Source organism: Lactuca virosa, chromosome 4 (genome assembly GCF_052849685.1).
Source record: "Lactuca virosa cultivar CGN04683 chromosome 4, Lactuca_virosa_CGN04683_v6, whole genome shotgun sequence".
Lineage (NCBI taxonomy): Eukaryota > Viridiplantae > Streptophyta > Magnoliopsida > Asterales > Asteraceae > Lactuca > Lactuca virosa.
The window spans coordinates 203215890-203230298 of record NC_136429.1 but is presented as its reverse complement, the minus strand read 5'-3'; positions in this window follow the sequence as shown (position 1 = coordinate 203230298).

The window sequence follows — 14409 nt, the reverse complement described above, 5'->3', positions numbered from 1 at the left end:
ATAAATCTAGGACTCAATCTCCTTTTCTTCTCAAATTTCATAATACCTTTCCATGGGGTTACCTTCAGTATCACCCACTTGGAATTCTATGGATCGTCTCCTCCATTTCTACACAGGTCTTTTGTCGATCCTAGGCTACTTTCATTCTTTCTCGTATAATTTGAATCTTATCAGTGGTGTCTTGAATCATTTCAGGACCACCAAGGATTTTCTATCCTACATTATGCCAACATAATGGTGTTCACAGTTACTACCGAACTCTAAGACATATGCACGAAGCATATCTTCTACTGCTTGGATTGTTCTCTCCGTCTAACCATCTGTCTGGGGATGATAAGTTGTGTTGGGAGTAACTCGAGATCCCAATTCACTCTTCATACTCGCCCAAAAGTGAGAAGTGAAGCGAGTATCACGATCGGAAATAATCTTTAGTGGCACACCATGTCTCGCCACAATTTCGTCTAAGTAAACTTATGTGTATTTCTCCATTAGAATCGTTGTACGTATGGCGAGAAAATATGCACTCTTAATCAGCCGTTTGATAATTATCCAAAGGCTATCATTCACAGTTTTCTTCTCCTCTTTCAAGGTATTAACTGTATAAGCCGGATAAGTAGAATATCCCTTCGATATAAATTTACGAGTTTTTAAGAAAGAAATTTATTATGTTCACCGTAGACATAAATAGAATCCCTCCTTTCGATAGGGATGCATATCATCTCTTCATAGCACAAGAGATCTGCGTAGTTCTTTGACAATCGATTCATGTCAAGAATAATATCAAAGTTGGGCAAAGAGATAGGAATTAGGTTAGCAGGAAGATTATAACCTTCAATTCCTATGACACTATCTCTATAGACTTTATCAGCAAGTAATGATATATTTCCTATGTTATCTATATGAAATGATTGGACAATTGCGTAACAAGCAATTTGAAAAGAATATGCGACTTTATAAGGCACGAAAGAATCTGAGGCATCACAATCAAATAAGATGTGAGCAGATCTAAAGTTTACGAGAAAATTACTAGTCACAACATTTGTGTCCTAACTTACTTCCTCTGTGGTAATCTAAAATGTACGATTTTTAACTTTTGGTTTGCCAAACGATTGTCAAACTCTTCAAATTTCTTAATTATTAGTGGTGCTCAAACCTGCACCCGCTCATCATTCTCTATTGGGCCTTCGATCCTAATCTTTGAGTTAGAATTCAATTCTCATTGCAGACTCCTGCTCCCTCTTGGTTTATAGACTAAACCCAAGATAAGGTCTTTACTTTTGCTATAACAACAACTCGAATGGTCTTGTTCTAATGACCTTTGATTTTATAACGCACAAGACACATAACGAACCAAACTCTTGTATTAGAATCAGATCGAATAAATCGAGCTGATGGAATAGAGAAAACAAAAAGAGTTTGATCAACACGTGGATGCTTCGGAATAGAAAGAATAGCACCACTTATCTCTAATTCGTGCTTTCGGACATATACATCTTTTAGCTTTTGGCACCTCCTCCTTTTTAGTTGGAGTACTCTTTGATTATTGAACGGAAAACTTGACTCCCCGCCATTTGACTAGTAAGAGTAGGGCGGAAACATTTCTTGTGGCTAGTAACACCACATAGCAAGTCACATCTTTGGCTAATGATTGCTCAATTCTTTAATGAAGATTGTTATATTTCTATCGACTACCTCGACCATTTACTTCTTCAGTATTCCTACTGAAGTGTTGTCACTATATAAGACATGGTTCTATGAACCAATCAACTCCTTTCGCGGATTTATACTAATCAGACTCGATTCTTTATGACATTAAGATTTGAACGATAATTATCTTCTTAGTCATTACCGAAACAAAGGTAACGACACACATGAATAAAACGGAATCATTTACTAGCTTCTTGGTAACCTTGTGACTTTGCCTGATCCAAGCGTGAGTCCTGTGCTTCCAGTAGTATAGGCCTCTACTACTATTCACACCTACTCATACTTGGCCCAAGTATTGTCTCGCAGTTCCCAAGTCACCATTCAAAAGTTTTCACAAAGCAAATTTTCACACCTAAGTGCGTTCAAACAAGTACATACAACAATTTCTCCTAGACTCAACTAGGGTTTTCGCGTTTCTATCAAACATATATTGGATTACCTATACTCGCCTTCTAGGATTCTTCTCATGCATAAACTCGATCTAATATATCCTAATACCTTTCCATAGGTCAAGAGAAATTTTACATCCATTTCTTCATATAAATTCTTTCTATGGTAGTGCCTACTCTGCAAGACACACCCAAAATTTCCTCTAGCAGTGTAAAGACAAATAGTTTCCAACTACTTACATCATCTTCTAACTCATGCAAACCATCATGCATATTTTTTGGTTTCATTATCCTTTCATGACATCGTCATTCCTGTATCTGAGTAAGTCTTCTTCTCATGGTTCTATCTTTTAAATCTGCTTCATAGGAGTCTATCCAAAGAAGTCTGCATTATAGCCGCATCTCAGCAAGCTCTACTAGCTTCAACTTGATTCTCTGTTATTTCTAACTACAACATTTCTTCTCATACAATAATGTGAGTGTATATCTTCTTCAACTAAATACTCTATCTTACTCTAACAAGTAAGCCACTCAGCCTTTTCACAACCAAATAACCTATTTCACTATCCCAATCTTGTATGTTAAAGTCAGCTTAACACATAATGGAACTTCCATAAGGATGTGATAGAAGTCAATCATCACTCAGTATTATTAAATACTAAGTCTGAGCATCCTGTATAGGGTTATTACTCGAACTACATACTTCATCACAAAGTCTTGGCCTAATAAGTCTAAAAACTTCATTAGCCTTTCCTTTGATCTTCATTTAATTCTTCTAAATCTTGGACTACATTAATTTCAATACTATCGAAGTATTTATCACCATCCTTGGTTCTTCTGACTTTATAAACTATCACTGCTTTAATCTGGATAGCGGTGCAACAACTTCATCGGTTATGCCAAAACATTTATCTCATCTAAATGTATTTTAAACGCACATCTTTCTTCCAAAGATGTTATTATATTATCTTACATATTTTAAATGCACAATACCACTTTATAGGTATTAATACACTATTTACGATAACATTCCATATTTATTATTTCACGATATCATTCGATCCTTTATCAATAAACTTATCAATATCAATTATCATAAGTATCTTTATTACTTCGAAAAATTTCATGTAAATTCTATTACGAAAATTCTTAGAATTCTAAACATAAAATTTTCTAAACCAAGGTCGGCAACAGACCTTAATCTTTCTCAAATAATAGCAATATATGTATGAAACCTAAAGCATGTTATATTTACTTATCCTTTAGCACATATTAGAATATAAGGCATATCTCCTCTTAATATTCTAGTGCTTACCCCATTAGGTATTCAACCTAAAATATATCAGATACATATTGTATCATCTTCACTTAACAATTCATGTTTAAATCTAGAAATTCTCAAAATTCCTAGTTCATATATACTAATTCTCTAAAAATTTTGAAGTAAGTTAATGTCTTAGAATACTAGGGTTTATCACTACCCAATACCCCACTTAAGTGTTTCCTATGGTTTGTATCCATATATTTACAATGATTCCAGTTCATATATTGAACTTCTAATAGTTTAAGTCTAAATACCAATCCATGGGATTTAGTTCACTTAAACCACTGCTCTGATACCATGATTGAAAGAACCCCTTTCTATACTTTCATATTTCTGAAAGACCCAAACTTTCATACTTGACAATATAGTTACTCCAAAACATGCTACATGCATATTCATAAAATAATATTTTTACATTGATAAAGTCATTACAAAAGATTGGATACAAACCGACTATGTTTTAAGATTTTACATGACTACCCAGGATATTGTAAATCTATACAAACCTAAACCAAAATACAAAAAAAATAATATTACAACTATTCTAAGTCTTCCAACTATACTGGGTGCTTATTGCCTGCATTATGTTAAAACATTGGGAGGAGTAACCGATAACGCAAGGAACAACAAAGGCATAATGTGATAAGCTTTCCCTAAAAATCATTCATTTTATTCAAAGATATTCAATCATTGAGACATAACAATTTCCATACTTGATATACATCAATAACGCTTTGGCCTAAATGGCACAGAAGACATACAACTTCGGATTAACATTTTGGTAGATTTCAGGTTTTCACGCCCTGTCTAACCATCTGCCAATGCCATAGAACAGAGTCCTTCACTTACTGGGGGACATGCTCTACATGGCCAGAGGCTACATACCAGTACCACTGTGAATCTGAGTTCTTAAACTGATCACATGGTCAAAGGTATAGCTTTGCTATCATAAATAGCAGAAATAAAAATAACACGGGAAAATACTCAGGAATATCATTCTACCGAAGCCAAAGTGATGCCTATGTCATACACTTCATGGTCAACGGTTCATACCAATACCCAAGTGATGCCTATGTCATACACTTCAAGTCAGAGGTATAGCCTTGCTATAAAAATAACGGATACAACAACTCGAGAGGATAACATGGAAAAGCACATAGCACATATAACACATAACATACAATTGTTTCCACATATTAAACTCACCTTGAATTAACCGGGGGTCAAAATAATAATTTGGGCAGCACTTCGGCTCTAAATATGACTTTCGTCGTTGAAAACCGGGCCCTGCGAAGGTAGAGCTTTCAAACCGAAAAGATAAATTTTTCGGGCTTCTCGGGAATATCGGGGCGTTTTTCGGGCGTTGGAATTAATCCCGAGGCTTCGGGGGAAGTCAAAATATTAAAAATATGGAATAATGGGTGAGAAATGGCAAAATTCTCAAAATATCCGGCTAATCTCGCAAGGCCACTATTTATAGGGGAGGAGATCCGGAGCTTCGGATCCGAGGCTAGGAAGGTCAGCAGCTGCGAAGGCCACGCGGCAGCCGGAGCTCGATTCGGAGGCCAGACGTTGCACCTGCGAGGAGTCCACGTGCGAGGCTCGGAAGGTGACACGGGGCGCGCATGCGAGGCACCAGCTCATCAGACGCGTCCTCAACTTCGGACAGATGGAAGCTCCTGAGTGGACCGAGCTTCGGTCCAATGGGGAAAGAGGGTGACAACCTCGGACCAATCAGAGGGTGCCACGCGAGGCTGCGGTCCAATTAGAAGATGCCACGTGGATCAACACTATTCATGCGAAAATTAAATGAAAATTGTGCCCAATCTTGTAAAATCCATAACTTTCTCATACGGGCTCCGTTTTTGACGTTCTTTATATGCACGCGTAGAGAAAATTATGCTCTACAACTTTCGTTTAGACTTCATCGGAAAATTTTGAATTTATTTTTATATTAATATTTTTTAAAAGACCGGGACTGGTAAATCCGTTAAAAATTCATAACTTCTTCATCCGACGTCCGTTTTCGTCAGACTTTTTACCGTTGTACTACTAATGACGAGACCTTCAATTCTCATTTAGGTTGTGTCGGCAAAAAATCACTCGATCAAAAATTCGAGTTTTTAGGTGTCTACTACTAAGCTGAAACTTGTAAAAATCATAACTTCCTGATACGAAGTCAGATTTTGACGTTCTTTTTATCGAACTTCTTGGTTTAACGAATACTACGACTTTCATTTAGATCACTAAGACTAAAAAGTAGTTTATCAAAAACTCACTTTTTACGTCATTCGGCACTGTGCCGGTTTTATCGCGGATCTTCGATTGGTCATAACTTCTTCGTTATAACTCGGATTTCGATGAGGTTTTCGCCTACGTGTTTCTAACGAGATTATCTACACCTTTCAATAATAAAATTTTACTTATTTCAAATTTTATATTTTCGCTAAATTTCACTATTTGGCTTTTAATTGGAATCTCATAAGACTTCCAACATTTTATGAGTGATTCTAAACATTGTTTTACTTTATTTCTAGTAAAAACTATCTATTAGAACTCAACACTCAATTTTACATAATATTTCATAATATTATTAACTTTTCAAATTACATAACACGATTTCAAGACGTGTATGTTACACAACCTCTTTCAAACATTCTACTTATTCATTTATTGTCTTTACCTTGATTATACTCATTATTCTATATTTAATACTTGAAGTACTTTGTTGATTCTCATCTTTAAGTCTCGACTGGTCTTGCCAGACTTGACTGGAACTATTAATCAGAAGCAGACATTGATCTTAAGCATTAACTCAAGGTTTGAGTTTTCGAGCCTTGTCCCTATGCAATCAGATCGTTGTTCTCACAGTAATCTATGATGAAGTGAACTACCGCATCTGATCATCCATAAACCTGGCCCCAGAGCCCGAACCCGAACCATCACCGGCACCAGAACCTCCTCAATTTACCACCATACTAATAATAAACCATTCAAACCATCATAATATATATACTCGAAGAATCCCATATTCTACAAGCTTCCTGGTATCATCGTGACTTTCCTTTACTCGAGTACAGATCCTCTGCTTCCAGCATTGCGGGTCCATACTACCTTCCACATTTATCCGTACTTTCTCAAGGATCGCCACAAATCTACCAAGATTCTTCCCTATCAATCAAAACGACCTCTAGCATAGCAAGCTCTCGGCACCGAATCACCCCCTAAGTTTTCCTAGGGCTACCACCTCACCACTCCCCGCCATCAACTACAGAAGGAACTCCCTCTAACACCCTCTAACTAGCTTACAAACACAATTACATATCACTGACACTAGATAATTCTTTGAATAAAGGGTCTCACCCTACAACGGTTGGACTCAGACGAGAGCTGTGCAATAGGGTTTTCTAAAATTATCTAATCTCAGTGATATGTAACTTAGCGTATTCACTTACTAGTTAGTTGATGTTAATGGGAACTCCTAAAAGGACAAAGCAAGAAGCATTCAAGCATTGAGTAATCTGAATCGAAGCAAAACCTAAACATGTCATCTTATCACCGACTGAACCAGTACTAGCATGAAAGTCTACAAGCTCATACAACTGGAATATAAAGCCATCTCTCCTAGCATTCTACCATGTAAAATCATGAGCAGATTATTAGCCCTATTCTAGCATGCACTTCACAAATTCATAATTTAAAGCATATCACATAGAACATGTTTGGGTATTTCGGGGAAACTTACTTGAGCTATGTCGATTGCATACACCACACCCCTATCTTTCCTTATAAAATCCTTTAATTAAAAAAATTCTTTTTATGAAAAATCTATCAAACCCTCAGTTTGAGTTCAGACATACCCGACAGTAAGCCCGAATCCCTCAAACCAAGGCTCTGATACCAACTTGTAATGTCCCAAAAACCCAGAACCAAAAATTTTGTTTTTATATTATATTAAAATCAGCCAAACGTGATAATGAAACCCATAACAAAGTCATAATGTATCAATAATCATCCAAAATACATCAGAGTCAATAAAGCGGAAAAATCATGGTGTTTGCGATGCGATCATCCCGAGCTCTTCCCCATCGAACCGGAAGTACCTGAAACATAAACTAAAAACCGTAAACTCAAGAATTAGTGAGTTCCCCAAAATACCCTAGACCATACACATAATGGGCCTTGACTAACACCCATCAGGCCCCGCCCGACATCGAGCCTCCCCCGAAACAGATCTGTTAGTAACATGTGATGGGCCCCGCCCAATACACTCATCAAGACTCGCTTGGCATCGGGTCCCGCCCGACGTACATACAACACATGCAAGAGTAACACAGACAACTAGCATACAAACAACAATAATACATGAGCCGGTATTGGTGCCTTCGACCCGCCAAACACTAGGAGGAGACTCACCTCAAACTGCTAAAAAAATCAGATAAATGCTCAGACTGCTGATCCTGGAAATGTCTGCACTAAATATGATTAAAAAGTACCCTAGTTAATAATTAGGTCATAAACCATAACAGAGAGCCCAAACCTATAATCCGGACTCTTACGGTAAAATACTATTGAACTCCCCCCCCCCCTCCCGCCTCAAAGCTAAGCCCATACAATCAAGGTACAAACCCTCAAAATGGACCAAAAAGCAACGTAGGCCCATAGTAGGTAGTATGCCTGGTGTACCTGGCCTGTACGCCCGGTTTACCTGGCCTGTACGCCCCGCGTATTCAAGTGACTGTCATCGGGCTTCAAACCTAGTACGTGCAACATACTCAGGAGTACGTCTGACGTACTGGTCAGTGCCCCAAATTCTCTTCCAATCTTTTAATCCATTAAGATATTAATGTCCAAGCCTCATATATACATCTAAATAAGGTATTATTCCAAAATGTTGTCGACTTTACTCACTTGCATGTCTTAATGGGACCTAACACTAAACCCTAGGTCCAAAAATTTCATAAAAAGGATAACAACTCAAATATGGGTGAATTCTAACTTCCAAGATTCGATTTTTATGGCTCCATGCACTTCTAAATGCTCAAAAGGACAGCTCAAATGGTCTGGAGTAGTCCATACTCCATATGACCAAGGTTTTGGGACAAAAAGGCATAAACATGAACATAATGATATCTAGAACAAAGAACTCCAAGGTGTGAACTTGATACCTTCTAAAGATGCACAAGAAGGTGTAGAATATAGATCCAAGGGTTTGAATTCACCACTCCTTCTTCAAGAAACTTCCTTCACCACCAAGAACTACCCAAAAACACCACAAGATCATTATAAGGCTCCAGAACACTCAAAACAGGGTTAGGGTTTTGTAGGATATCTTCTAGGTAAGAAGGCTAATGAAGGGAAAGGTTTGGAGTCCATAATGATGCTTAAATAGGGTCCAAACCCTAAAAATTAGGGATTGTCCCCGGACAACGTACGCCCCGCGTACTAGAAGGATGCCCAACATACGTGTCCCACCTCGTAAGTTCCACTTTTCACCCCTTCGGAACAAATTTGCAAACCAATTAATATTAAAGGTCAAAATACAAAATACCTGGAATCCGGGTGTTACACTAAACTCTTGCTTGCAATCCTAACTCAAAAGTACAAAAATCATGGAGCTTAAATCACAACCATGACAGAGTTTACTTCATCATCTACTCCTCAATCACTCAAACCCTCATCATTCGCTATCTTTTCTTCTTCGTTGGCTACCAAGAACAAACCCGGAGGTGTGTTGTTTTCCAATGAACATCAAAGAGGTAACAACCTATTTCTTTTCCCCTTGCTTCCTATCGACACTCTAGCGAAACACCCCCTGAAGTCGTTAATCTGTTATGCCCCTCCCTCCTTCGTGTTTCCTACTGCTGGATCAGAAAATAAGTCGACGAGGAATATGACGGAGCAGCCCCTCGCCACCAGTTGTTGATGACAGCCATACCGCCTATCTTCGTGTTTCTTTTCCTCCTCTTTTTTGCAACTGATCAGCCCCCATCTATCTCCCTATCGTTGGTTTAAAAGATCAAAACGTCCACGGTGTTCTTCAAGTTCAAGAGCAGTTGATTTGCGGTTTCTCACGTAAACTCTCACAAAAACGAACCACTCTACGAGTCTAGATCCAAATCACGCAACAAGGGTGAGTCTTTATGGCCCCATTTTAAGTTTTTTATGATTTTTTTGGTGAAGATACATACTTGTCTTGCTTTTATGAAAGTTTGATGCTATTATGTGTTCATATCAGGTTTGTTGTGATCATTTAAGTTATATATACGTAGGAGTTATGTTAAAATGCTAGTAAATATGTTAAAAATCATATAAATAAGATGTGTGATATGTTATGTACATTATATGTCATAATATGTTAGTAGATAAGTTGTTAGTCAATTAACAAGTTTAAAAATGTTCACATGTTCTTCTGTACCATTCTTGTTCAAAATGGTATGATTAATTGTCCATATATGTTATAAACACAAAAGTACTTATATTTCTAAATAAATGTGTGTTTGACATAAAATAACAACCTAGTATGTCTATTTATATTTTATTTGAAAAATAGACTTCAAATATTTTGGCATAATGAAATAAGGTCTAGTATGTAAATACATTTATATTTGTTAAAAATATGTATTTTATGTATTTATATAAAAGATGTGTGCAATAATGGTCAAAATAAGGTTTTTATATAAAATGGGTTATGATTTTATATAGAAATATGTTTTATATAAAAAGATGTCCATGAGGTTTTATATAAAAAGATGTCTAATAACGTTCATAAAAAATATTTCTATATAAAATGATGACAAATTATGTTCACAAATATTTTTATATAAAAATGGAACAATAGAGATATTTAAACACTTGATATTATGATGTATATATGCACACTTTTGCTAAAATGTGTATTATATATGTATATAATAAAGTATTTAGAAAAAATTAGCATAAAATAAATTTTATATAAGAAACGATGATTTGGATACAAATTTATATATTAATAATTACAAGAATATGTATATCAGTGTCTACCAAATCATTATATATATATATATATATATATATATATATATATATATATATATATATATATATCTGTGTGTGTGAATTAACGACACCATATCGTGAACAAATTTTATTTAACTTCTTTGGAACAAAATATAGTAAAAGTGAGTTTATTATGGTTTCGGTTAATAACTATTTTATTTGTATATTTATGTTTCGAAGTTTGTATTTATTAGTTGATTTGAAATATGGATTTATTCAAAACGCAGCTATTAGTCCGCCCAATTTTTGGCAAAAAATCTTGTTTTAAAACTAAAACTCTAAGTATATAAAAGTTAATAACTTAGGTTTTAAAGCTTGATATTCTTTCTTTAATGATTTGAACTCGTTAGTTAATTAATATTTTTATTAAAGTTTGGGACTTAAACACATGCACAAAATTATAGACTTGTTAAATACAAAACTTACTATATGAGAAATACTTCATCCGATAAGAACATAAAAATTAGTAACAGCCCTATGTGTAGTAACCGTTAATCCATAACGAACGTAGAACTTATTGGTACAGATCTATGTAGGTTGACATGTAACACCTTTTCTAAGTAAATGATTCATTTATTTTTTTGGTCAACTAAAGATGTAAGTTATAGATTTTGAGATGGTCACGATGTGATGAAGGATACCTCATAACGTGGTCATCGATGCATAAAAAGTGCATCAATTTTGTGGGTCAGGATGTGACGAGCAAGTGGTCACGACGTGATGGCCACCTGGGTGTTAACCCTAATTCCAAGATTTGTGTCCTATTTAAGATAAGTGTGCGCTAGGGTTTTCACTCCCTCAGCCTCCATCACCTCCATATTGCTCTTCAAGAAACCCTAGCCCCATTTCGATCTTGTGAGCTCCTTTTTGGTGATTTTTAGCCTGGTGAAGAAGAAGAAAATTCATTTGGTGCATGATCTCAACTAGGAATCCTCTCCCTCATCATCTTCAGCTGTCTTTGGACCCTTGTATATCCTCAAGTTCCTTCCTTTTAGTTCAAGCATGGTAGATCTAGATTTTTATTCACTTTTCCTAATGTTTGAGGAGGTTTGATACTGGAAACTTATAAAGTTAGCAACTTTTTAAGTTTTAGAGGCTCCCTTGTAATCCTATATCCCAGATCTGGAAAGTTAGTGAGTTATGAGTCCATGCATGAGATATCATCTCATGTTTCCTTCATTTTAACCTAGCTTGTGTTCAAGACACGCATGTCTACAAATCAATGATTTTTATGGTGCTTTGGGATGGAGAACCCATTTTTGAAAGTTTGAGTGCTTGACTTGAAGGATTAAGAGCTTAAAGCATTAAGTTTTCCAGAGCGGTTCCGACGACATGACGGGTTTTTTGTCACGATGTGACAACAAACAAGTTTACGAATGTTTTGTCCTAACGTTTTCACAATGTGGCCAATGGGTGGCCACGACGTGACGATCAGTTTGGGATGCCTTTGACCGTTGACTTTTGACCATGGTTGACTTTTGGTCAATTAAAGGGCTTTAGGGTGTAGACTGAGAGAGTACTTCTTTATTGTTGTTAGGTGTCTCATTGTACTTGTCTTCTTTGTGTGAGAGTTGTTGCATCTAGCTGCTATCTACAAGGTGAGTCTTTTCACCGTATTACTTATGTCAAAGTGAGTGTGTGTGTGTGTGTGTATGTGTGCATGCTGACGAGTTGGGTCTTACTTGTTAATTGTTGTTATGTGTTAGTGAGTTGTGGATAGCTCCATGGCGTGTTGTTACCCCATTAGGACTTCTGATAGTCCTCAGGGTTATTGATAACCTACAGGGCATGTTTTTAGTCCACAGTGCGTGTTGTTAGCCCATTACGACTACTAATAGTCCCCAGGGTTGTTTTCAACCCATAGTTGTTTATTTATGGTGTATTGTATGTGATATTTTGGGGAACTCGCTAATCTTCGTGCTTATAGTTAAGGATTTAAATGTGTTTCAGGTACTTCAGATGATCGCGGGAAGGCGAAGGCTTGACTGTACACTCTCCTCAGCAGTTTTTCAAGATTCAGCATTTTGTGATACTGTAATTTTGGGATGATTGTATTTTGATACTTATGATTTTCTTGACTTGGATTTCCTGGAAACTATGTTTTATATAATTTACAAAATGAAAATTTTGGATGTGATTTTTGGGACGTTACATGGCAGTCTCGCATGTGGTTGCTAGCTACAACGCCATCTGACGAGTCAAAACGGGCGTAATTATTCATTCTCTTCTTATTTCACGACGTTGATGAAACATTGGTGATGATCGTGACAAATCTATTCAATGTGCAGGAATAAAATGAGAACGATTTATTCAAATGGTAAAATTTTGAATATTTATGTACATAATTAATGTTTTATAAAGATTCAACATGACACACTTATTTAATTATAGCTTTTGTTCATAAGTTATAATTGATAAACAAAAATCTTTTACTTGTATGGGATTACAAGTGTAAACAAATTGCAAATTACTCTTTTATAATTAGTTAGTTTTAAACACACTTTTGATTATAAAAACACACTGAGTCAAAACCTGTAAGGCTCACCAACATTATTTTTTATATATTGTTTTAAACGTATGTATCTTCAGGAACTTAGGAGCCAGAAGAACACACTCTCTATGTTATGAAGGATTCATTTCCTTGAAATAAATGGTTTGCCATTTTAGTATGCCTTTTGTTCATTTGTTATGCGTTGCAAAACTTATATTAGTATTTACCGCTTTTGGGATTTGTTAAACAATGTAATTCTTCGTACTCACTCTATGGAAGAATAAAATGTTATATAAATCTTGGTATTATTCAATATATGTTGTTTAACTATGAACCGATGTTTACGTCGAAACCCCAGTGTTTCCACCGTTCATTAGGGTGTGACAGATTGGTATCAGAGCTAACGACTATATTGAATTAGTACTTTCCTGTGCGAGCCCAACTATAGTCTAGGGCTTACTCTCATAGGTCTAAGTATTCCTAAACCTACAACATCTTATGAATACGTTTACCCCTACAAACCTACGATGTGTTACGCTTAGGTTCTTTATTTAGACCTACGACTCTACACTCAGGTTTATTCCTATAAACCTTTTAAGTAATAAAGTATGGTTTGGGGTTGAGGCTTTATTGTTATGTGTGTGAGCCAATAAGACTGGGGGTAATCCAGCCCGATGTCTATGGACCCGAGGGTATATCAGTCTGATGACTGATTGGACCCATTGTATAGTGGCATTCCAGTCCGATGACTGATTGGGACGGGGGTAATCCAGCCTGATGGTTGTGGACCCAAAGGTATTCCTGTTTGATGACTGATTCGACCTAGCAAGCATGATTTTATATGTTATATATGTTGTGTGTGGTACTCTGAGGGAACTCATTAAGTGTTGGCTTACAGTTTCAATTTATTGTTTCAGGTATTTCAGACGATAGTGGGAAAGCAAAGGCATGATCGTACACATCCTCTTGGTTTAATGATTTTGGATTTTAGGATTCTCTTATTGTGATTATTATTCTTGGAAACAATGTTTTGTAACAATTGTGGTCATTGGATTTGTTTTGAAAAATTGAAAATTTTACTCTGATTTTTAGGATGATACATTTGGAAATCATTACAAAATTGCTTGGGTACACGTTTAGACATGAGCACAACTTACCATCCATAAAAAGATTGTCAGAGTGAATGAACCATCCAAACATTGGAGGATATACTCCGGGCTTGTGTGATAGAATTTGGAAACTCTTAGGATACTTATTTACCCTTGATTGAATTCTCCTATAGCAACAACTATCACACCAACATCAAAGTCGCGCCATTTGAGGCTTTATACGGAAGGAAATGTTGATCACTGTTATACTGGGATGAGGTCCGAGATAACCAGGAGATACTCTAGGCACCGTACCTGAAATAATTCATGAAAAAACAGAGAAGTTCATACAGATCAAAGATTGATAAAATG